The 22,798-nt window shown below is 38.1% G+C and overlaps 1 protein-coding gene across 2 annotated transcripts in view; it reads left to right on the top strand.

Annotated features, from left to right (window-relative positions):
* Positions 1 to 22,798, top strand: part of LOC127987199 (uncharacterized) — a 126,405-nt gene that overhangs the window by 10,368 nt on the left and 93,239 nt on the right. The window contains exon 1 of one of the 2 annotated variants that reach the window (XM_052589460.1): positions 11,204 to 11,226. The exons of the other annotated variant lie outside the window; for it this stretch is intronic. The gene's annotated coding sequence lies outside the window, so the exon portion shown is untranslated. Of the gene's footprint in view, positions 1 to 11,203; positions 11,227 to 22,798 lie in introns of those variants that run through there. 2 annotated transcript variants of the gene reach the window in all.

Genomic DNA, 22,798 nt, shown 5'->3' with positions numbered 1-22,798 from the left:
AGTGTGAAAGGGGCTTAAGTGAGTTAGTGTGTGTGAGAGAGAGTAACAATTAGCATAACAATGAAAGCTAACACCATGTTTCCAGATGATACCTCCCAGGGGTAACATGTAAAGAGTAAAAAGTAACGGCCCTAGTACTGAGCCTTGAGGTACTCCATACTGCACTTGTGATTGATATGATATCTCTTTGTTCACTCTAATCAGAGCAGTCTCAGTACGCTCTAAATCCTGACTGGAAATTAGCATTTACCCCCTGTACATGTCCATACAACAAGATTAATAGACATATATTCTCATAAACACAGTGGAGATCAAAATTAGAGAACAGCCTTTAATTTCCTAAATTCCAATGTCATTGCTAAGTCTTATTTGAAGGTATCACAACAGGAGTAGAAGATACGTTTTTTAATCAATTGTTTGTATTCTGAAGCACAGTATATACACACAGCTTCCTAGTTTTCCTTATCTACTTCATGCTGCATAGTAAATTGCATGTGATTGTCATGCACATCTCATCAGTAAAGCCGGTTCTGTGATTAGTACCGATAAATCACCATCACCAGATGGAAATTATTCAAATGCATTTAATACACAGAGCCGGAGATCACTGACAAGCTACTCTATATTGCGTTCATTAATGTTAGATGAATCACATTTGATTATGAATGCGATATTGCTTGTCAGTGTTAGTGTTTTATTAATGCCATTTATGTTTTTGTTAATACAGCACATAGCACTAGTCAACTAAAGGAATGTAACATGGGAAAGATGAATGCACTTGTGGAATTTGAATTTAAGGGAAATGTAATTTTGGAATTTCTGTAGTCTAATGTGATGTTGTTCATGTTGTTGTTCATGATGAAATTGTATTTTATTGTTGTAATTAATTTATAGCATTAACAAGATGACCCGTTGAATTCATTTTGGAAGCAATGACTATTCAATGTATTTTTAGTCCAGTGCCTGTATATAAAATTATTATTGACCAAGTTCAGAGTCATATGTGGATCAACTTATATTATGTATTTTCATCAGTTTAAATATGAAAAATAACATTTAAAAAAGAGTAGCATGGATTTATTGCAATTTTGGGAAAGAATTATAATATATCTCTGAAAAACCAAAACCTGGATTTAAATTTTGAATGTTATTTTAAGCTAAATATGTTATAGTGGTTTTCATCATGCCACTTTCTTGGTACAGAAAACACATTTTACTCAAATTCATCAAAATGGTTTTATTTTGCATTTTGGAACCAAACTCTTCATTTGTTAATTGCTGAATGGATTATGGACTTGTTGTGTATGGTTGTTGTGAACAGAAACTTTTGTATAAAATAAATACAAACTGGTGTTTTTATTTTTTTAATTTAATTTAATTTTTTTTTGTAAAAGAAAAAGTCAAACTTTCTGTGTCATGAGCAGGAATGAAAAAAAAAAAACACAACAACCACAGCATGCTATTCATAGACACCTCATAAACAAACATCAACCACAAACATCCAGCAGTACACACATTCTCATTCACAAATTCCACTCCACTAATATCTGTACAGATTAAAGCAGGGTTCACCTTGACTATTTTTGATGAGTATTTTGCATCTATGTTTTTAAGTTGGAGAATTACACACATAGGTTTGATAATTTAAAGGGATAGTTCACCCAAAAACTGATAAATCTCTCATTACATACTCACCCTAACATAATTCCAAACCCAAAAAACTATGGCTCACCCAGAACACACATGAAGGTGTTTAATATTTTATCTTAATTTTCTATCCATCTATTTAAAGTCCACACAAAAAGTTTATAAAGACAGTTTATTCAAATATAAACATTGATTAATGCACATACATAAAACTCGTCAAATATAAACCTGCATGCTTGATGTGCAAGAAGTGTTGACAATCATTTCTGCACACCAAGCATGTCTTTATTTAAAAAAAAGAAGAAGAAAAAAGAAGAACATTAAAAATATCCTCAATCGTTTTCCAAAGATGAAATGAAAGTCTTGTGGGTTGCTTGTGTGCGTGCGGTGATTCTCAAGAAACCTCAATGGAAGTTTAAGTGATCACACAGCAGGATCTGACACGTAGAAAAAAAAGTTTGATCATCTTCTCATTGTGACTGGAGCATACACCGCATAGTCCTCTTTAACATATAACCACTAATAACTACACATATTATTTCAGTTTATTCCATTAAAAATGGACTACAAATAACTGAGAATAATTGTGATGATAATTTTGTGTATTAATGAATTTAAATATTTACAGTATTATTCATATTACCTGTTTAAAAGCAGTACAAAACACTTGCCTTCTCTGTCAATGTTTCTACATTTCTCCAGATGCAGCACATCGCAACCAAAAAAGAACCAACAGCAGAGATCAACCCTATTACATATGAATGGTAGCTCCTGATCTGTAATGAACAAAACGGCCCATTACTGTGACTAATTTATGTACTGATGATGGGATTGTTGATCACACAGCTGTAGCTGTTTTTCTCCTGATATTCCACCTCCCGAGGTAGAGAGAGACTGATGCTGAGATCAGACACACTGATTGTTGGAGCCATTTATGTTTGCATAATATTTTTGTTTGGATATATTTATAGCAGTATTTTGGACACCGGGTGACAGTGATTAGATGCACATGGTTGTATATAAGGGTGCATAGGTGACAGGAAGTGGTAGCCACAGGTAGGGGGAGCACAAACAGTTCTCACCAGACCACAGACAACAGAGCCACAAACAAAGCTACAGAGCACGGATTACAGATCAAACAGCATAGGCCTACACGCAAACAACTGAAAACAAGATAAGAAATCAAAAGGTATGTTCATCTGTTTGTACAACTTATTACAATAAACCACAAACCTCAACTGCAATAATCTCTGGAAATTCTTTGTGTGTCTGCGTATCAAACTTCACCCCTACCTGTGTGCATGATGGCAAAGCTATAGTAAAACAGGATAAGGATTGCCAATACATAAGTGAGAACTGTGCTCTATGAGTGAAAATTGAGCCTGTAAAAATATTGGAACTGGATAAAGATTGTTTTCAGAAAAACGGATTGTTTTCTTTCAATCAACTGGACGCCGTCATTCCCAATTAACCGAACATTGACGCCACCTGTGCGAAGCTAATTGACGGAGATTGGAAACTCCGAAAGACAAGGTGTCGTGCAGGCAGAGAGGTATGTGCAACATTAAGCTTTATTGGATAAGCCAGAAACAGCTACATTAATGGACTTCGTTGACGGAAGCACATACTTTCCTCACAATATCAGCTGTCTGAAACATTCTGTAATTCCCATGTGGTTTACTGGATCACGTTAAAAGTGAAACAAATATGTCTATTGTCATGTCTGATGTTCAGCCACTAGATGGCGATGTTGCACTGGATTCTGAAAAAGAAAAAAGGGTTATTAAACATACTGCTAAAGGTTTGGAAATGTTCATTGAAAACTGTCAGAAAATAAGAAACTTGAAATGTAAACAAGCTAGGAAGTTAATGGAATTGATGAAAGAGCTCATGAAATCAAAGGAGAATGCAAATGAAGTGCAATCTAACTTGGTTAAATTAATCGACATCTGTGATGAAGCCAAAAGAAATCATGAGTCATTGGTGAAGTTACCACTGCCTGAAAATGAACTTGAAAAGCAAAATCACTGGTTTCAACAAAAAAAGGAAACTTTTGATGGTTTTATACAAGATGTAAATGTGTGGTTTTCAGAGGTTGGGTGGCATAAAAAACACACCATTGCTGAAAGTGTAAACACAGATGACATTGGACCAGATGACAGTGTTTCTAATGTGTCAAAACCTAAATCAAACCACAAATCAAGTTCTTCAACACGTGCATCTTCGACATCCTCTGCTCGCATTAAAGCTCAGGCAGAAAAGGCTGAGATGCAAGCTTTTAAAGCAACACTCCAAAGACAGTGTTTAAAGCCAGAGGATCTGATGCAAGCAGAACGTGCAGTTATTTCTTTCAGTCAAAGACAAAGCTTTGAAGAAGAACTTTCTACGCTAGAGGCCGGTAAAAATGGTGTTAAAAGAAACAGTCATCTGTACAAACTGGACCCGGTGTTGGATGATGGACTTCTGAGAGTAGGTGGTCGTCTGAGTAGACTAGCGATGCCTGAAGATGCCAAGCATCCAGTTATTCTCTCGAAAGACCTGCACATATTTACACTATTGCTACGACATATCCATGAACAACTTCGCCACGGTGGAAGAAATCATATGCTATCTCGACTCCGTTAAAAATACTGGATTATTAAAGCTAACTCGGCAGCAAGAAGGATCATAACAGATTGTGTTGTGTGCAAACGACAGCGGGGAAGAGTCGGAGAACAGAAAATGGCAGACTTGCCCCTGGAAAGGATTCTACCAGACAAGCCTCCATTTACAAATGTTGGAGTAGACTACTTCGGTCCTATAGAGATCAAAAGAGGACGAAGTCTTGTTAAAAGATATGGCGTAATCTTCACCTGCATGGCAAGCAGGGCAGTACATCTTGAAATCGCATATAGTCTTGACACAGATTCCTGCATCCATGCATTACGAAGATTTATTTGTCGACGAGGTCAAGTGCTGTCTTTAAGATCAGACAATGGAACAAACTTTATTGGAGCTGAGAGAGAACTGAGAGAAGCACTCAATGCCTTGAATCAGGACAAAATCCAGACTGCTATGCTCCATAAGGGAATAAAATGGTACTTTAACCCCCCAGCAGGATCGCATCACGGTGGTGTATGGGAGCGTTTGATCCGCATGGTTCGAAATGTACTGCACTCTGTTCTTAGCCAACAGGTTCTGGATGATGAAGGATTGCAAACTCTAATTTGTGAAGTTGAAGCAATTTTAAACGATCGACCCATTACGAAGCTTTCTGAGGACCCAATGGACCTGGAAGCACTCACCCCAAACCACCTTCTTCTGTTGAAAACCAAGCCAATACTATCGCCTGGACTCTTCGTAAAAGAGGACTTATACCTAAGGCGCAGATGGAGACAAGTGCAATACATGGCAGACCTCTTCTGGAAAAGATGGACACAGGAGTACTTACCTTTAATCCAAGAACGTCAGCGGTGGTCAAAGGTAAAAAGGAACTTTGCTCCAGGTGACATAGTCGTGGTGGTTGACTCCACTGCACCACGAGGCTCCTGGTTAATGGGCAGAATACTGGAGACGAAAGCAGATGCACAAGGGCTTGTGCGTACCGTTCGGCTTCAGACAAAAAACAATATATTGGAAAGACCAATAACGAAGATATGTCTTATTAAAGAGACTGAGATTGAGAAGGACTGATGGTAAAAACCAGATCCCACCATGTGCCGTGTTCTGGACACCTCTGGCCCAAACAAAAAAAAGTGTGTGTAATGTATATGGCTCCTTTCAATATATTTTAGTAATTGTTATTTGTTATATAAGACAATTAGGGGCCGGTGTGTTGGAGCCATTTATGTTTGCATAATATTTTTGTTTGGATATATTTATAGCAGTATTTTGGACACCGGGTGACAGTGATTAGATGCACATGGTTGTATATAAGGGTGCATAGGTGACAGGAAGTGGTAGCCACAGGTAGGGGGAGCACAAACAGTTCTCACCAGACCACAGACAACAGAGCCACAAACAAAGCTACAGAGCACGGATTACAGATCAAACAGCATAGGCCTACACGCAAACAACTGAAAACAAGATAAGAAATCAAAAGGTATGTTCATCTGTTTGTACAACTTATTACAATAAACCACAAACCTCAACTGCAATAATCTCTGGAAATTCTTTGTGTGTCTGCGTATCAAACTTCACCCCTACCTGTGTGCATGATGGCAAAGCTATAGTAAAACAGGATAAGGATTGCCAATACACTGAAGCTGGACAATAAACTGTTTCCTTTGTACCAGGAGAGAGTCACATGACCCACATTCACCACTGAACACACCAATGAACAATTCTGCTGTGATATAGGGAAGTTGTGGCCTAGTGGTTAGAGAGTTTGATTCCTAACACTAGGGTTGTGGGTTTGAGTCTCAGGCTGGCAATACCACAACTGAGGTTTCCTTGAGCAAGACAACAAACCCCAACTGCTCCCTGGGTGCTGCTGCAGAAGTGGCAGCCCACTGCTCTGTGTGTGCGTGCGTGCGTTCGTGCACTTTGGATGGGTTAAATGCAGAGTGTGAAATCTGAGTATGGGTCACCAAACTTGGCTGAATGTCACTTCACTTTAAAGGGGGGGGTGAAATGCTATTTCATGCATACTGAGTTTTTTACACTGTTAAAGAGTTGGATTCCCATGCTAAACATGGACAAAGTTTCAAAAATTAAGTTGTACGTTTGAAGGAGTATTTTTGTTCCAAAAAAACCGGTTTGTCACAAGTTTCGGAAAGTTTTTTTTCCGAGTATGGCTCTGTGTGACGTTAGATGGAGCGGAATTTCCTTATATGGGTCCTAAGGCACTTCTGCCGGAAGAGCGCGCGCTCCCTTATAGCAGAGGACTGAGAGCACAACAGACGTACACTGATCAGAGCGAGAGCGTCACGAAATGTCACAAAAGAAGTGTGTTTTTGGTTGCCAGGCCAAGACAACCCTGCACAGATTACCAAAAGAGAAACAGCATTAAGGGACCAGTGGATGGAGTTTATTTTTACAGAGCATCAACGGAGTTGTGTAAGTGTTTGTGTTTGTTCCCTGCATTTCGAAGATGCTTGTTTTACAAACAAGGCCCAGTTTGACGACGGATTTGCACATCGTTTATTTCTTAAGGATAATGCAGTCCCAATGAAAAAGGGTCATGATCGTGTGTTGGAACCGCAGGCGGTGAGTAAAACTGCTTCAAATATCTCGGTGTTGTTAACTTGGCTATCGGCGCGTAAGCACACCAAGTAAACAACATGCGATGTTGTCATCAAACTGCACTTTCCACATGTACAGCTTAAAAAAATAAATTAAATAAAAAGACGACATAAAGTGGAACTTAGTCATTTTCCAAAACCGCTAAGCAAATATATACAGTTTCAGTACATACCACACAGAGACGCCTTTGCTGATGCTGCTCTTGTTAAATTTCAGCCTCTGGATCTGTGTCACAGCTTCCAAACGCTCTCAACGCAAAAGCCTACTGGCGCTCATGATTCTTTAGCTCCGCCCACACGTCACGCCTCTAGGCGCTCGTGTTTTTCCGGGAAAAATCGGTACAGACTATCTTTCTCTTATAAATATAATAAAACTAAAGACTTTTTGGAGTTATGAAGGGTGCAGTACTACTCTATAGGTACTCAAGATGATATTGAGTGAAAACGAGCATTTCACCCCCCCTTTAAATGTTTTTTTTGTTTGTTTGTTTTGTTTTTTTGCCTGTGGCTTGCCCTTTTGGTGATTTATACTGAACAGTTGGCAAAAGATCAGAGAATTTAGAACAATTGTATTTTGTTATAGATTTGAGATATACGTGTATTTGTTGAAAATATCTTTATGATACTATGGGGTATTACGGTAATTCATGTTTTAATGTGTTGTTTGGTAGCACATGTCACTGAGGAAGGGTTAATAATCTAAAGCGTTTTGCACTTGCACTTCTTTCCACACATCTTCGTGACCTCTGAACAATAAATGGTGTAAGCTTTTGGCGCTGCATTTGGACAAGGGCGGATCTCTTTCATCTTTGTATATTTTGGATTTATGCACCATTTTAGATTTTTGGACGAGTGTTTGGCTCTGCTACCTTTTTTTTTTGTGGATTTTCTATCGTCAGTGGACATGAATCACACACAAATCAAAAACAGACATTCTGAGGCACATTTCAAAGCAGAACTGGCTATAACTTTGTTTTTCAAAGAAACAAGTGTGCACATATGTTTTAAAAACAGACCATAAGCCCACACAATATACTTTAACTGCCAGGTAATGTCAGTGATCTGACAATTATGAACAGTGACATCAAAAATTGTCATAGGGAATTTTGCATCAGTGTCTCATATTGAGTACTGAAAATATGAATTAATCTCATTTTGTCTGTGCTTAGCTGTTATAAAATATCAGTTGCTCTTCAGTAATAATACATAATTTTGTCTCTAGCTGTTCCAGATCTGTCTCTGGTTGCTCTGTTTAGAATAATTGCTGGCATTCTGCTGGCAGCTATTATTGTTTGTTCCTGCTACATAGGCCTAATAGGGCAGCAATTGTATTATAAACAGATGATTTAACTTCAGTTCGATTTGGTGAACTGGTTCAAAAAGATCCGGTTACATCGAATGATTCGTTCGCGAACCGGATATGACAAACTGCTTTGTTTTGAACACTCTCTCACAACAGACACGGAAGAGAAGACAATGCTGAATAAAGTCATAGTTTTTGTTATTTTTGGACCAAAATTTTTGACCCTCTGATGTCACATGGACTACTCTGATGATGTTTTTCTTACCTTTCTGGACATGGACAGTATACCGTACACACAGCTTCAATGGAGGGACTGAGAGCTCTCGGACTAAATCTAAAATATCTTAAACTGTAATCCGAAGATAAATGGAGGTCTTATGGGTTTGGAACGACATGAGGGTGAGTCATTAATGACATCATTTTGATTATTGGGTGAACTATTCCTTTAAAGTATGAATGTTTAAATTTTTTCCCCTTTTTATCCAGACATGTCAAGAGGACAAATCAACTGCTCCAAGTTCAAAATCAATTACTCCCTGTTATTTTTAATGTGCATTTTTTTTTTCAAAGAAAGAAAATGATAAAAGACAATGTTACCTCTTGTCTGATTGAGGTGTTTGAATACAACTCAAATGAAAAATCATAATTTAAAAAACTTTCACTCACAATAGCGAATATTAAATATTCAATTAAATCTAGTTGAATTCAGATGTGTTCAATTAGGGTTAAAGCTAAATTCTGCAGGACAGCGGTCCTCCAGGATCGAGTTTTGCTCCCCGGTTTAAAACTTTACAAATTTAATCGTTTTTAACAGCCTGAATTCCTAACGTTGGCTTAATTGAATCGATTTCTCCATCTTCTGCGTGCTCAATCTCAACATCGGTGAAGTTACACCAACAGCTACATTATTTGAACAAAATTATTACTAGGGACAATTTAGCAGTCGCTGGATATTGGTACTAGCGTCCATACTTAATTCCTTAATTCCTTTTTTTCACTTCATTTCTGTATTTTCTGCAGCAAGTAATCACGCACACCTGATGTTATTCAAAACCCACCAGATGGCGCCAATTAAATAAAAATAATGCCAGTAGAAAGGTGTAAGTATGAGTCAAAATTGTCCTACTGACTTGCACCTGCAGGACAAAACTGTGTGTTAAAAGAATCTTTAAAAGGTATTCTGTGTTTAATTGAGTTTATTTTTGTTATTGTTAGGCCTGTACTGAATATCCAATATTCTATATATGTATTTAATCAGGAGTAGACAGTGACAGAGGCAGGACACGGTCAAGGGTGAGATCAATTTTAATAAAGTTGTAAAAATAACAGAGTGATTAGCTAAAAAATAGAACATGTTTTTTTATGCTATTTAAAATACACCATTAATTAAAACAGAGCAACAACATTTCAGACATGGCAGAGAATAAACGTAAACTAAAACGTATGTTGCTGATTATTTCTGCCGATATTTGAATACACAGGCTCCTTTGATTTCTGTAAGAAAACACAAACTCAATTAGAAACCTGCTGATGACACAGTAAAATAATAATAATAATAATAATAATAAATAAAAAACCTTGAATGATAATGTTAATAATAATAGTAATTATTATTATTAATAATATAGATTTTTGCTTCGGATTCACTCAGAACATTTATTTATTTATTATTATTATTTGACTGATCTTAAATTTTAAGATTATAATTGACTGTAGCCTGTATTATTTTATCGCTGACGTTGTGTATTATTATCTGCAGGACAGCCTATATCATTTCTAGTAGTAACATTAACAATAAATAGTCGTACAGTACAAAAATAAGAGAGGCTTCTAACTGCAGAGTCAATGGGTGTTCATTTCAAGGTTGAGCTTACTAGGTTAAGCTCCGCCCATTTCGTCCAGAGAAGGGGTGCTAGACGTTATTTTTTTACTGCGGTGAGCACCACTTGCAAACTAATAGTCCTAAAAGTTATATAAAAAATTAACACCTTGTTCTGTTTTAGTTGCAGAGTAGCCTACAACTGCAAATGTGAACGATGTTGTAAACGAGCATGTATCCATATCGTTTTTCATTCCAATTAACCTTTCCGTTGTTTGTCTATGTTGTTTTTCTCTGGTTTTGGTTTTGGTTTTGTTTATGCTCCGTCAAGCGCGTGTGTGGAGTGTTGTCTTGTTTACTTATTAAAAGCACATTTGCGAGTCTTATTTTCTTCTAATACTAATCTGAAGTGTGTACGGACGATCATTCACATCTGAACATCTCTTAGACACTAGAATCTAGTTGGTAACCTAAATAAAAAAGCGGACGAGCGTCTTCTAGTCTCCTCGAACACGGAAGTGTGCCAATTTAACCCGCGATCGAGATAAACATACTTTTTTTCCGGGAAACACAAAGTGTGGTGGAAAACTGAAAGTAATGAGGGGAAAAGATGCAATGAATGTTAAAAGTGAGTGAAGCTTAGTGTTTAGCTTAAATTTAGCAAATTAAGACAATAATAATTTATCAGTAATTATGGTAGGTTATTGTTATTGAGGGCAAAATACAACACTTTACAAATATAGCTTTATGCACATTCATTTTAGGAAATAATGTTCATATTTACAGGTGCAAAAAGTAGTGTAATTTTTATCTTATTTTTTCTCGAGCTTGTCTTACATGATCAAACCTGACCACCCACATCTGTTCACTGTCTGTCATATTACACACAAAACTTCAATCATCAAGCTTTAATCAGACTGCAACATCATCTTACAACAGTCATGAATGATCTTACCGTTTTTTGTGTTCTTGGTGTATGCAGTGTTGAATCATTTTCGTATATCTCGTGGATCACGACTGCATTAACAGTAATCACAGTCATGTTAAAACAACAAAGCTTTCAATCCTATTTTGAAATGTATTCCTTAAATAAGATAATTATTTCAATGTAGGCATTAATTGCTTACTTTTCTGACCTATTTTCCTACATTTACAGCAGAAGCAGCACCACAAGACTACAGCTACGATCAACAGAGATCCAGCAGCAGCAGAAATCAGCACGATGTACAGTAAAGGTAAGCCCTGATCTGTAATGAACAAAATGAGCCATTAGTGTGAGTGAATCTGAATCAACAATAATATCAGCGCTGACATACCTGAACATGTGTGACAGAGTTCACTGACATTCAGATGTTGAGACTTATTAGTTAATGATTGACAGAGTTCACTGATGTCCAGATGTGTGGTCTGGTTTCTGATGGGATTGTTGATCACACAGCTGTAGCTGTTGTTCTCCTGATATTCCACCTCCAGAGGTAGAGAGAGACTGATGCTGAGATCAGACACACTGATGCTGGACAATAAACTGTTTCCTTTGTACCAGGAGAGAGTCACATGACCCACATTCACCACTGAACACAACAATGAACAATTCTGCTCTGATGATGAAGATGAAGACGAAGAACTGATTGAAGAGTTACTGCTGATGACAGGAACAGGCAGATGAGCTGAAAACATGAGAGAATAACCAAAAACTTAAGTAAATCTAGTTAACAATCTTATTTTTGGTGTAGTGTGCTCACAGTCTGTGAAAGTTTCTGTCGTTTCAAACTATAAAATGAGGAAACACTTCAGTAGTTCTATGAATATTCTGGTTCCAGTAAAACCAGAAGCTACAAGTTAAACTCAATTGACAGAATTTGTAGCACTGCAGGTCACAAATGATCTCTGCTTACCGTAGACAGAAACATTGAATGTTTTTGATGTCAGTTTAGCTCCACTCATCTCTACTATATAGACTCCAGCGTGTTGAGATGTGATGTTTGTGATGGTCAGAGATCCAGTCTGTCTGTCCAGCTTCAGTCTGTCTCTGAATCTCCCATCAGAAACATCATATGTGGAGAAGATTTGCTGTTGTTTTTTAATTTTACCTATAGAAGTATTGTATGATCCAAATCTCCACACTACGTCGTCAGCTTGTACTTCAGTAACATCAGTTTTCAAAGTTACAGAATCTCCCTCCATCACTGAAACTGATTCACCAAACACACCTGATGAACAAACAGATTTTACACTGATTAAGGACTCTGCTGGTTTACAAAGCCTGAAATCAGCTGTAGTTTGTAACTTGTTTGTGAATTATAAAACGTTCAGAACAGCAGAACATTCAACTGTAGCGCACAATGTAAAAATAATCTTGATATTGATAATGCCTCTGTATTTTGTATATGGGACATTTAGATCAGTAAATAAACGAGTTACTAAAATATTTTTAAACAAGTTTTGTGTTTGCAAACATTTAAATTAAAGTTACATTCACTATATCAATGTCCATGACATCTGTGAAGAATGTTACTGATATTAAAGCCAAAAAAACAAACAAACATTACATTTTTAAATTAAATTAAATTCATGCATTTAGCAGACGCTTTTATTCAAAGCGACTTACAGTGCATTCAGGCTATCAATTTTTACCTCTCATGTGTTCCCGGGGAATCAAACCCCCAACCTTGCGCTAGCTCGCTTGCTAATGCAATGCTCTACCAGTTGAGCTACAGGAACACATAAAAACACATAACAAACATAAATTTAAGACTTACCAATCAAATGCCACCAACACAAACAGAGCAAAACAAACATGTGAAACATGTTCTTTAGTTGAGAAAAGTCTGATCTAAAACACTTGAGCTGTTCATCTTCTGAATCCTCCCACGAAAGCGGTTGACCCTCCTACAGTGGGTGGAATGAAAAAGATCTGTGCAAGTTATGTGGTTATAAATAAATGCTCAACTGGCTCTTTTTAAGACTATATACTAGGAAACATTCTTCATATATCACTGAACACTTAACATTTTCAAAAGAAGATATTTTAAATAATGTTGGTAACCAAACGTTTCACGGTAACCATTGATTTCCATAGTACTTCTTTTGTTTCTTCTTTTTTTTCAAATATAGAAGTATTACTAAGAAGAAATAACTTAATGCATTTTTGGTGGGTGAGTAAATTATTACTATTATTATTATACTTTTATTTTGGGGGGGGGGGGGGGGGGGCGGGATTATATACATTTAATAAAGTCTGTCATCTCAAACTGTGGAACCAGCAGCTCATCTTCTGAGTCAGACTGAAACCTGTGATCAGTTTTCTTTAGAAATGCGGTTTGATCTGTAAGATGAACAGACCATTTAGTGTGTGCATATTTAGCTTTTAAGGGAAGAGTTTATTCCTGTTCTGCTTTTTATAAATATCAGTTGATATCCTCAAAACATGTCGTAATCAAACGTTGAATCCTTCATAAATAGTCAAATCGGAGAGACAGGACTAGTTTTGACTGTTTGTGTTGGATTCAGTATGTTATTTTACTGTAACTAACAATCTAGACTTACCTTTCATTTGTCTTAATACAATTATCTAATGATTATTTTTCAGATTAGTCGACTAATCTAACGATTATTTTTATTACAATAAATAATTAATCTAATTTTCTTTTTTTAATTAGCTAATGAATCCTTTGAAAACTAAAAAAAAAAAAAAAAAAAAAAAACTTCTAATATAATATTTCAACCTTTATTCATTTTCAACCTATGTGGTTGAAGTTTTTACAGTATAAAATAATAAAGAGGCAAAGAAAATTATTTTACTATGGTAAATATGAGCTTATGATAGCGTTTATAATTAAACCACAGTAGCCATAAATTTACAGTTGTCTGAGACGTCATGAAATGTTCTTTAGCATCACAAACCGTAAAATGTAGTCAGGGTTCTGCTATTGTTTAGCATGGTTTCCAGAGATCTGGAGCTGATTCGGGGTCGCTTGGTGGTTTGTGACTGTCTCGCGGCGTGCTGTCTTTTAAGGGGCCGTTCACATAACATGTCTTTTGCACGCTCAAGTTCATTATTTCCAATGTAGACGCGCGATAAGCTCGCTCATAATGCAAGCAATGCGGTCGCGATTCGGTGCGACGCGCCCGTTTCTTCCAGGCGCGTTCGAACCGCATCTAGTTAAAAACATCTCAACTTTTCAGAATGCCGCAAGAATATCAGACCTGAACCAGGAAGTTGGTCACCAGATCACACGGTAACCAGTTAAACCGTAACACCGGAGAGCGCCAAGATGTTTTCCTCTGGGGTGCTCGCGCATCGCAGTTGTGTTGCCGTGGTACACCATATCGGTTTTGTGAAGGGAACAAAGGGCCTCTGTTTAAATTGTTCCCATACTTTTGATAACAGTGGTCTCTGTTTTTGTGATAGAATGCAACTTTCTCCATTCCCAGTATGCCATTATGCGAGATGTAAACAAACAGTGTGACGCGTCAACACATTTCACGCACGTCGACGCGTCGTTGCAGCACTACCCGGTGTAATTCATTTACTCAAACAGTACATTGACTGAACTGCTGTGAAGAGAGAACTTAAGATGACCACTGAGCTGAGCCAGATAACGAACGAAAGTTTGACTCGTTCTCGAGTCAAGAAGCTTTCGGTCGGACACGTCCGATTCGAGAACCGAGAAGCAGACTGACAAACAGTGCATCTGAACCTAACTGTTTCTTTTGATGATTGATTCTGAACTGATTCTGTGCTAATGTTTGAAGGCTTGAATGAAGGGCAATCATCGCCAGTGACGTCATTACGTTGAGCGCAAAAGAACCGGTGAACTGTTTTCTTCCACCAGTTTATTGATTCGAACTGTCCTAAAGAACTGGTTCGCGGAAAAGAACCGAACTTCCCATCCCTACTGGTGATCTGAAAACCGGTGCAACCGGTTCTTGACTCGAGAACGAGTCAATCTTTCATTCGTTTTCTCGCTCGGCTCGGTGTTCCATCTTCAGTTCTCTCTTCACTGCAGTTCAGTCAGTGTACTGTTTGAGTAAATGAATTACTCCGGGATATTGGTTTGTTTGAACTGTGTCAGCCACATTAAAAAAGATAACAGCTTAAGTTATTTGTGGATTAATGCGTATTGCAGACGCGAACCATTTCAAACGATTCAGTTTGATTTGGTGAACTGGTTCAAAAAGATCCGGTTACATTAAATTATTTGTTCGCGAACTGGATATAACTACACTGCAGTGTTGTGAACGCGGTCACAACAGACCAAGAAGAGAAGACAATGCTGAATAAAGCATTGTTGTTGTTTTTATTTTTGGACCAAAATGTATTTTCGATGCTTCAAAAAATTCTAATTGACCCTCTGATGTCACAAGCACTAGTTTGAAAATGTTTTTCTTACCTTTCTGGATGGGTGTGGACATGGAGTATACCGTACGCACAGCTTCAATGGAGGGACTGAGAGCTCTCGGACTAAATCTAAAATATCTTAAACTGTGTTCCGAAGATAAATGGAAGTTTTACTGGTTTGGAACGACTTGAGGGGGAGTTATTAATGACATCATTTCAATTTTTAGGTGAACTAACCCTAAATTTTGCATCGGCAGTTAATTGAGTAATGAATTAACTAATGTTAACTAATGAAGCCCTAATGTAAAGTATTAACGAACAATAAAGAAAAAAGACTTTCAAACAATATACAGAGCATGTTGTAGTCCAGATTAAAATTTGTCTAAAAGTCGAAATATTGAAGTATATTTGCCGCTGTGATGAACACAATAACAAATCCACATACTTGAATGGCTATTTAAATACATTTTAGAAAGTAGCAGCTGCTTTATGTGTGGGGCTTCCAGAGTAAAGGCTGCATTTTCTGCAGTTTAGCGTCATTTGCTGTCAAAGAATGAATGTGCTTTCATTCAGCGCATCTTTCACATGTTCTCCTATAAGTGCTTCTCACGTGTGCTTGTTTACTTCAGACCACACACTCTTTCAAGAAGCATACAGCGGTGTTGTGCATTTTGAACAGTTGATGGGAAAAGTATTCTTAAAATGCATTCCAAAGCATGAATAATTTGTAATATGTAATTATTCACAGTATTTAGAAGTGCCCACAATAACAGTACCGTTCATATACCATAATATTGCATTATCGAATATGGCACATCTAGTTCATTCAAATCCAACAGCAGCATTCAAAAATAAGTTGAGATAAAAACATAAATGGTTATGTTAGAATGACCATTTATAAATAACTTGATATGCACGCAAATGCTTGGTCCAAACAGAGCTGGCTGTCATTTCTTCTTCTGAAAGGGTACTTCCTTTCTATTTAAGGTCATATCTTCCTGTTTCTTGTCTTAACTGCTGCAGTTGGCACGTCAGATAACGGATCCCGGAACATGTAGGTGAACAGATTTTATATATATATGTGTGTGTGTGTGTGTGTGTGTGTCTAATATGGTTTATTTTTCTATGTATCTCTCTCTCTCTCTCTCTCTCTCTCTCTCTCTCTCTCTCTCTCTCTCTCTCTCTCTCTCTCTGTATCTGTATCTCTCTCTCTCTCTCTATCTGTATCTCTTTATATTTATATATATAAGCCATGACAATAATAAAGAAAGATGTTACTGACCCTTTGCAAAGACCTGCCCCACTTTATTGCTGTTGCTATGTCTGACAAGCCAAATAAAGTTTTTTGCGCTGCTATTAGCAAATTACAAACCTTGCACCAGGATGGAGCCTTTATTGTTGCTGGGGACTTTAATCACTACACTTTAAGATCTGTTCTCCCTAAATTTCACCAAAATGTCTCCTGCACTACAAGGGGACATAAGACATTAGACCACGTATATACTAATGTGACTGATGCTTACAAAGTCACACACCTCCCCCTCCTGGGTCAGTCTGACCACCTCTCTTTGTTCCTTATCCCAAGTATATCCAGGTCATCAAATGTGTGAAACCTACAATAAACACTGTTAAAATCTGGCTGGAAGGTGCTGAGTCCACTCTTCAACATCAATTCCAGCACACAGACTGGAGTTAGTTTGCTACCCAGGCCACCACAAACTCTCAGATCAACATTGACACTTACACCAACTCTGTCTGGGAGCACAATAACAGATGTGTGGGCAGAGTGACCTCACGCAGAAAAAATAGAGAGGTTCGCCTCCTGCTCAAACTAAGAGATGCAGCCTTCAGGTCTGAAGACCAGGAGGCTTTCAGCTCAGCCAGAGCCAACCTGAGGAAGGGTATCTGCAAGGGGAAACTCACACACAAAAAGAAAATTGAAGAACACTTCTATTCTTTAGACCCCAAGCGTATGTGGCAAGGTATACAATCTATCACAGATTACAAACCACCTAACTCTGTGCCCCCTCCAGCTCTGCCTCCCTCCCAGACGAGCTCAATCACTTTTATGCTCATTTTGATCAAAATAATAATGAGATCTCACTCAAAGATGACCATCAACCCAGTGAACTACCTCTAACACTCTCCACATCAGATGTTTACTCTACTCTGCGTAAGGTGAATGCACAGAAAGCAGCTGGCCCCTACAGAATACCTGGCCGTGTGCTTAAAGCCTGTGCAGAGCAGCTGGCTGAGGTCTTCACTGACATTTTCAGTCTTTCCCTGGCCCAAACAACGGTCTCCACAATCTTCAAAACCTCCACCATTGTACCAGTACTGAAGCACTGCACTGCCTCGGTCCCTAATGACTTTCGTCCTTTTGCACTCACCCCCATCATTGCCAAGTGCTTTTAAAAACTGGTTGCATCCCACTTAAAATCCTGTCTCCCTGCTGCACTAGACCCATTCCAATTTGCCTATCGCCACAACAGAGGGCGCCATCTCAAACAGCACTTCACTTACCCACCTGGACAGTCAAAATACACATGTGAGAATGCTGTTCATTGACTTCAGTTCTGTTCATTTAGTACTGTAATCCCCTCCAAGCTCAGCCAGCTTGGAATCAGCACACCCATCTGCAACTGGATTCTAGATTTTCTGACTTACAGACCTCAGTCTGCTAAGTTAGATAACCTCTCCTCCTCCATCATCACCCTGAACACTGGAGTGCCACAGGGCTGCATGCTGAGCCCTCTTGTGTACTCCTATTCACCCATGACTGTGTTCATGTTTATGGCTTCAACACCATAATCAAATTTGCAGATGACACAACGGTGGTAGGTCTGATCAAGGATGAAGATGAGTCAACCTACAGGGATGAGGTGCAGCACCTGGCTGTGTGGTGTGCCACCAACAATCTGGCACTAAACAGCAGACAAAGGAGATCATTGTGGACTTCAGGCGGACTAAGAGTCATGCACACACCCCCATCTACATCAATGGAGCTGTAGTGGAGCGTGTGTCCAGTTTCAAGTTCCTTGGCATCCACATCTCTGATGACCTCACCTGGTCCCCTAACACCTTCACCCTGGTCAAAAAGGCACAGCAGCGCCTTACCTTCTTACGGAGCCTTAATAAAGTTAACCTGAGTCCCAGGATCCTTGTGGAATTCTAAAGGCAATTGCTCTGCATCTGACCGCAAAGCACTCCAGTGGGTAGTGAAAAGTGCTCACCGGCACCCAGTTAACTTCCAATGAGAACATTTATCATAAGCACTGTCTGGGCAGGGCAAGAAACATCATCAAGGATGCCTCTCACCCTAACCATGGACTTTTCACCCTCCTTCCATCTGGCGGGCGTTACAGTAGGCTTAGGAAGAGCTTCTTCCCTGAGGCTGTGACACTCCACACCACCAGTCTAACCTAGGCCTGCTCTCTTATTGCACTGGTCACAGTACTTTAAATATTTTGCACAGACTTCACATTGTTCAAGCTATTACACTGTAAACTGTCTAAAGTTGTTACTGTACAAAGCACAGTAAACTATTTCTATACAAAATAACAGTAGTGCAAGGAGATTTTTAAAGAATACATTGTTAAACAATACTATTGCACACTCAACCAACTGTATTTATTACCACTGTTTTCACGTTGCTGCTGTTCATAATGTGTATATGATCCCTACATTCTGTAAATCATAGCTTCACTTACTTTGCACTTATATGTATAAAAAAACACTTCTTGCACTTCTGGTTAGAGGAAAGCGCATTTCATTAGCTCTGTACTTGTCCTCTGCATAATGTCAATAAAGTAGTATCTAATCTAACCTAATGTAATCTGATCTAATCTGATCTAATGATGGGATGTGCACAAGCAGAGCAGAGTCTTGTGCTGTTGGGAGATGACATGGTGTCTGTGTGTGTGTGTGTGTGTGTGTGTGTAACAAATTGTCACCAGTCTCTGCAAGCCACCAGTAATATACTGAACATTCCCTTAGCCCCTACAAAAATTAACCATGGTTAAAAAAAAAAAAAAAAAAAAAAAACTATAGTGTTTGTATGGTTATAACACATGGTGATCAATGTGCCCACAAATATTCTTACTACAATAAAACCATGGTTACTTTTTGTCTATTTCCCATCTATGAACTTAACACACTGGTCTGTTTCATGCCGCAAAAAAAAAAAAAAACATTCCAGTCCTGGGAGCAAAATCCTGTGGAAACTTTTGAGCAAAAGCCCAGAAGTTCACCACTCTGGCCTCTTCCCCGAACACTGGTGTGTTTGACTTGAAAAGGGCTCTGCACTGCAAACATCCTTTGATGCTGTAAATCCATCTGAAAATGTTCCGCTAGACAGGAGTGGAATTCTTCCAGTTGTCAACACCTTATAGTGTTAAGACAATACAGGAAATATACATAAAAAAAAATAAAGTTTAACAGCTTCGTACTACAAAATTAAATTGGAGAAGGTGCATTAAACAGGGGGAAATTCTTACTGTAGCCAGGCAAAGTGTGCTGCTTTTTATTTATTTATTTTTTTTTTTTTCTTGAGTGACCGCATCCCACATACCATAGAAATTGTTGACAAAATAACTTCACTGAGGATTTCAGAAAGGGTTTCCGGGGGAAGCTGTTGAAAAACACAGGTTTATTTATACTTGTTGTTAAACATTATATAAACACTGACTACAGACTAACTTTGTTTTTTTTACAAATCTGATAGACTGTTGTCACAACTTCATACTCTTTTATAAAACTGTTAATAAAACACTAATATATACAGTACTTTGCAAAAGTATTAGGCATGTTAGTATTTTCACACTGAAAAAAAAAATGGTTTTAAGCCAATTAATTATATCTTTTGCTGAAGCGTGTCCGTAAGGAAATAACGGTTTACATTCCCACACATTCATTTTTCCATTAATTGTAATAATCCAGTAAGATATTTGTATGTACAAGGAGTCCGACAACAGCCAGTATGATCCACGGGGAAATCTTTTGCATCGAATATAAATACGGTAAGTCTGTCTTATATGGTGAACAGAACCCACATTCGATCACAAACAGAAGTTATTTCAAACACTCTCTGCTGTCTGAAAGTGAGTTAAGCTGAAATGTTTTTAAATGTCTTTGAGCTTGATGTTAACTGATAGTTATACGAAATGATCCAGTGCTAACCAATACAGTACTTGTACACAATACCTTCAATTGCATATCTGAACAGCTATGTACAGTAGCTGTAACAAGTAATAAAAACATGTCCCTACGCCCTGCAGTGTCACCCTGTCGCATCGTCCTCTGAGGCTACTCCCTGTAACTGATATTATGTTTTCCCCACTCTGCTCAAGGTTTTTCCTTTTCTAGATTGTTAGCCCAGACTCAAGGTCTTTCTCTACTGTGTGTGTCAGTGAAATATAACTAATGTTTAGGCTACATGATAATGTTATTGTGCGGTTTAAAAGTGGAACTGTAAAGTGGATATATTGTTATTCTACAAGACTCTCATATTACTCATTTCCCCCATTTACCTTGTTTTATTTTTTAAAATAACTCAAATAAATATAGCTGCAAGCAGCAATTACAGGGACAAGCACTACAGAAGCAAGCATCAGACCAACTGCAGAAATGAGTAATTGAAGCCATGTATGGTTTACAGTAAGTAAAAAACCTAACAACAAACCTAACATTATTTATTTGCTTATCACGTTTGACCAATAGGTGGCGCTGTTGTCAAATCAATGTGGTGTGTTCTGTGTGTTTACAACGTCTCACCCAACGTTTGGTGTCAGTATGCCAAAGCAATGCATAGAGACAGCCTCAAGTGTCATTTTGGCATCATTCCTCGAATTCATTGCTATGATATGCAACAACAAAAAAAAATAAGAATAAAATAAAAACACAAAATCCATAACTTTTTATCAGCATGGTCTGAAGTAAAAAGGTTTAATGTGAGGTGCATATAGTATGGGACGTTTTTTTTTTTTACTTTTTAGTAATGGGGTGTTTATAGCTCTCTAAAGTGCCATATAGTCCCATATGGCAAAAATTGTGCTGTAAAATGATTTCATATGAGGTATGCAGATAGTATGGATTGTCTTGTATATTAACTGACCATTTATTGATTCTATTTATTAGAAATGGGGTAGTTATAGCTCTCCAAAGCACCATATAGTCCCATATCTCAAATTTGCTGCAAATAAAATGTTGTGCAAATAGTATGGGATGTCCAGTAGAGAAACTGAGCTTTGTTTTGATCTACTTATTAGTAAGTGCCATGTAGTCCTATATCTCAAAAATGCTTCAGTAAAATGATTTCATATGAGGTGTGAATATACTATGGGACGTCCCATATCAGAACTGACCATTAGGTGCTTTAGAGGGCTTTAAAGACCCCGTTTCTAATAAGTAGGAAAACAAAAAGCAAAGGTCAGTTCTCATACAGGATGTCCCATTGTTTATGCACACCTTATTTACCTTGATATGACACATATGACTCAAAAACACTGCAGTAAAATGGTTTGATATGAGGTGTGCATATGGGACATCCCTTATGTAGCAGGGTAAGGTATTAGCCCAGATATGATTGGTTGACGTCATTCCAGCCTGGGAACCTATCAGTGTTCCTACTCCTTCATCATTGGTTAAAATGGTTTAAATCCAATGAATATCAGTGTTGGGATTGATCCTATTAAAAAGAGAATGGTTTGGTTTACTCAAGATGCATCACCCTGGGTACTAGATCATTGTGGAAAGTCATGGACAAAGGATAGGGTTTGTTGCATCTCCCTGTTGGTGTTGCAAGTAGGCTTTTTTCAGCATGCTAGCAGCCATGCTCTCGTGTGGTAAGCAACCATGCGTTTCTCTACATTGGAATTCTCTCTCTGGGTTTCCAGTACCTTGGTTCAAGACAAATGTACATCAGTATGACTGCACTGCTGCTTTGGTTTTAGTGTTTGTGTAACCATTTACCGGTTGTGATATAAATGTCTTCGTTTATACCAGTTAATTATGTGATTTATGAGGAGGAACTTTTAAAGTGGGGGTTTTATACTTTCAGTGTGTCCACTTGGGTTAGTGTGGTGTTTGGCCAATTGTATTCCTCTCACAATTGAGTGGTTTGTGGTATGATGTGAGGTGATGATCCAAAAGGCACCTGCTGGTCATTTTTTTCTCCTCCTGGTCATTTTTTTGTAACTGGTAGACTTGTGTATTAGGCAGAGTTTATATTGTATCCAAAAACAATGTTTAAACCATTACGTGTGTGTGTGTGTGTGTGTGTGTAAATAAATTGCAAATATATTATACTATGTGTCTCTATGCTCACCCTGGCTGTTGGCCACGAACCTGTGTGCCCTTTCGTAGGGCTGTTATGTCCCGGTATATTCCGGGTGGCGTAGTCAATCTATATCCACTTTTGGTGGGTCCGCTCCCCTACCTGACCACTTCTTGCCACACTTATAAGAACT

Source organism: Carassius gibelio, chromosome B22 (genome assembly GCF_023724105.1).
Source record: "Carassius gibelio isolate Cgi1373 ecotype wild population from Czech Republic chromosome B22, carGib1.2-hapl.c, whole genome shotgun sequence".
NCBI lineage: Eukaryota > Metazoa > Chordata > Actinopteri > Cypriniformes > Cyprinidae > Carassius > Carassius gibelio.
This window is presented reverse-complemented; position numbering and strand designations above follow the sequence as displayed.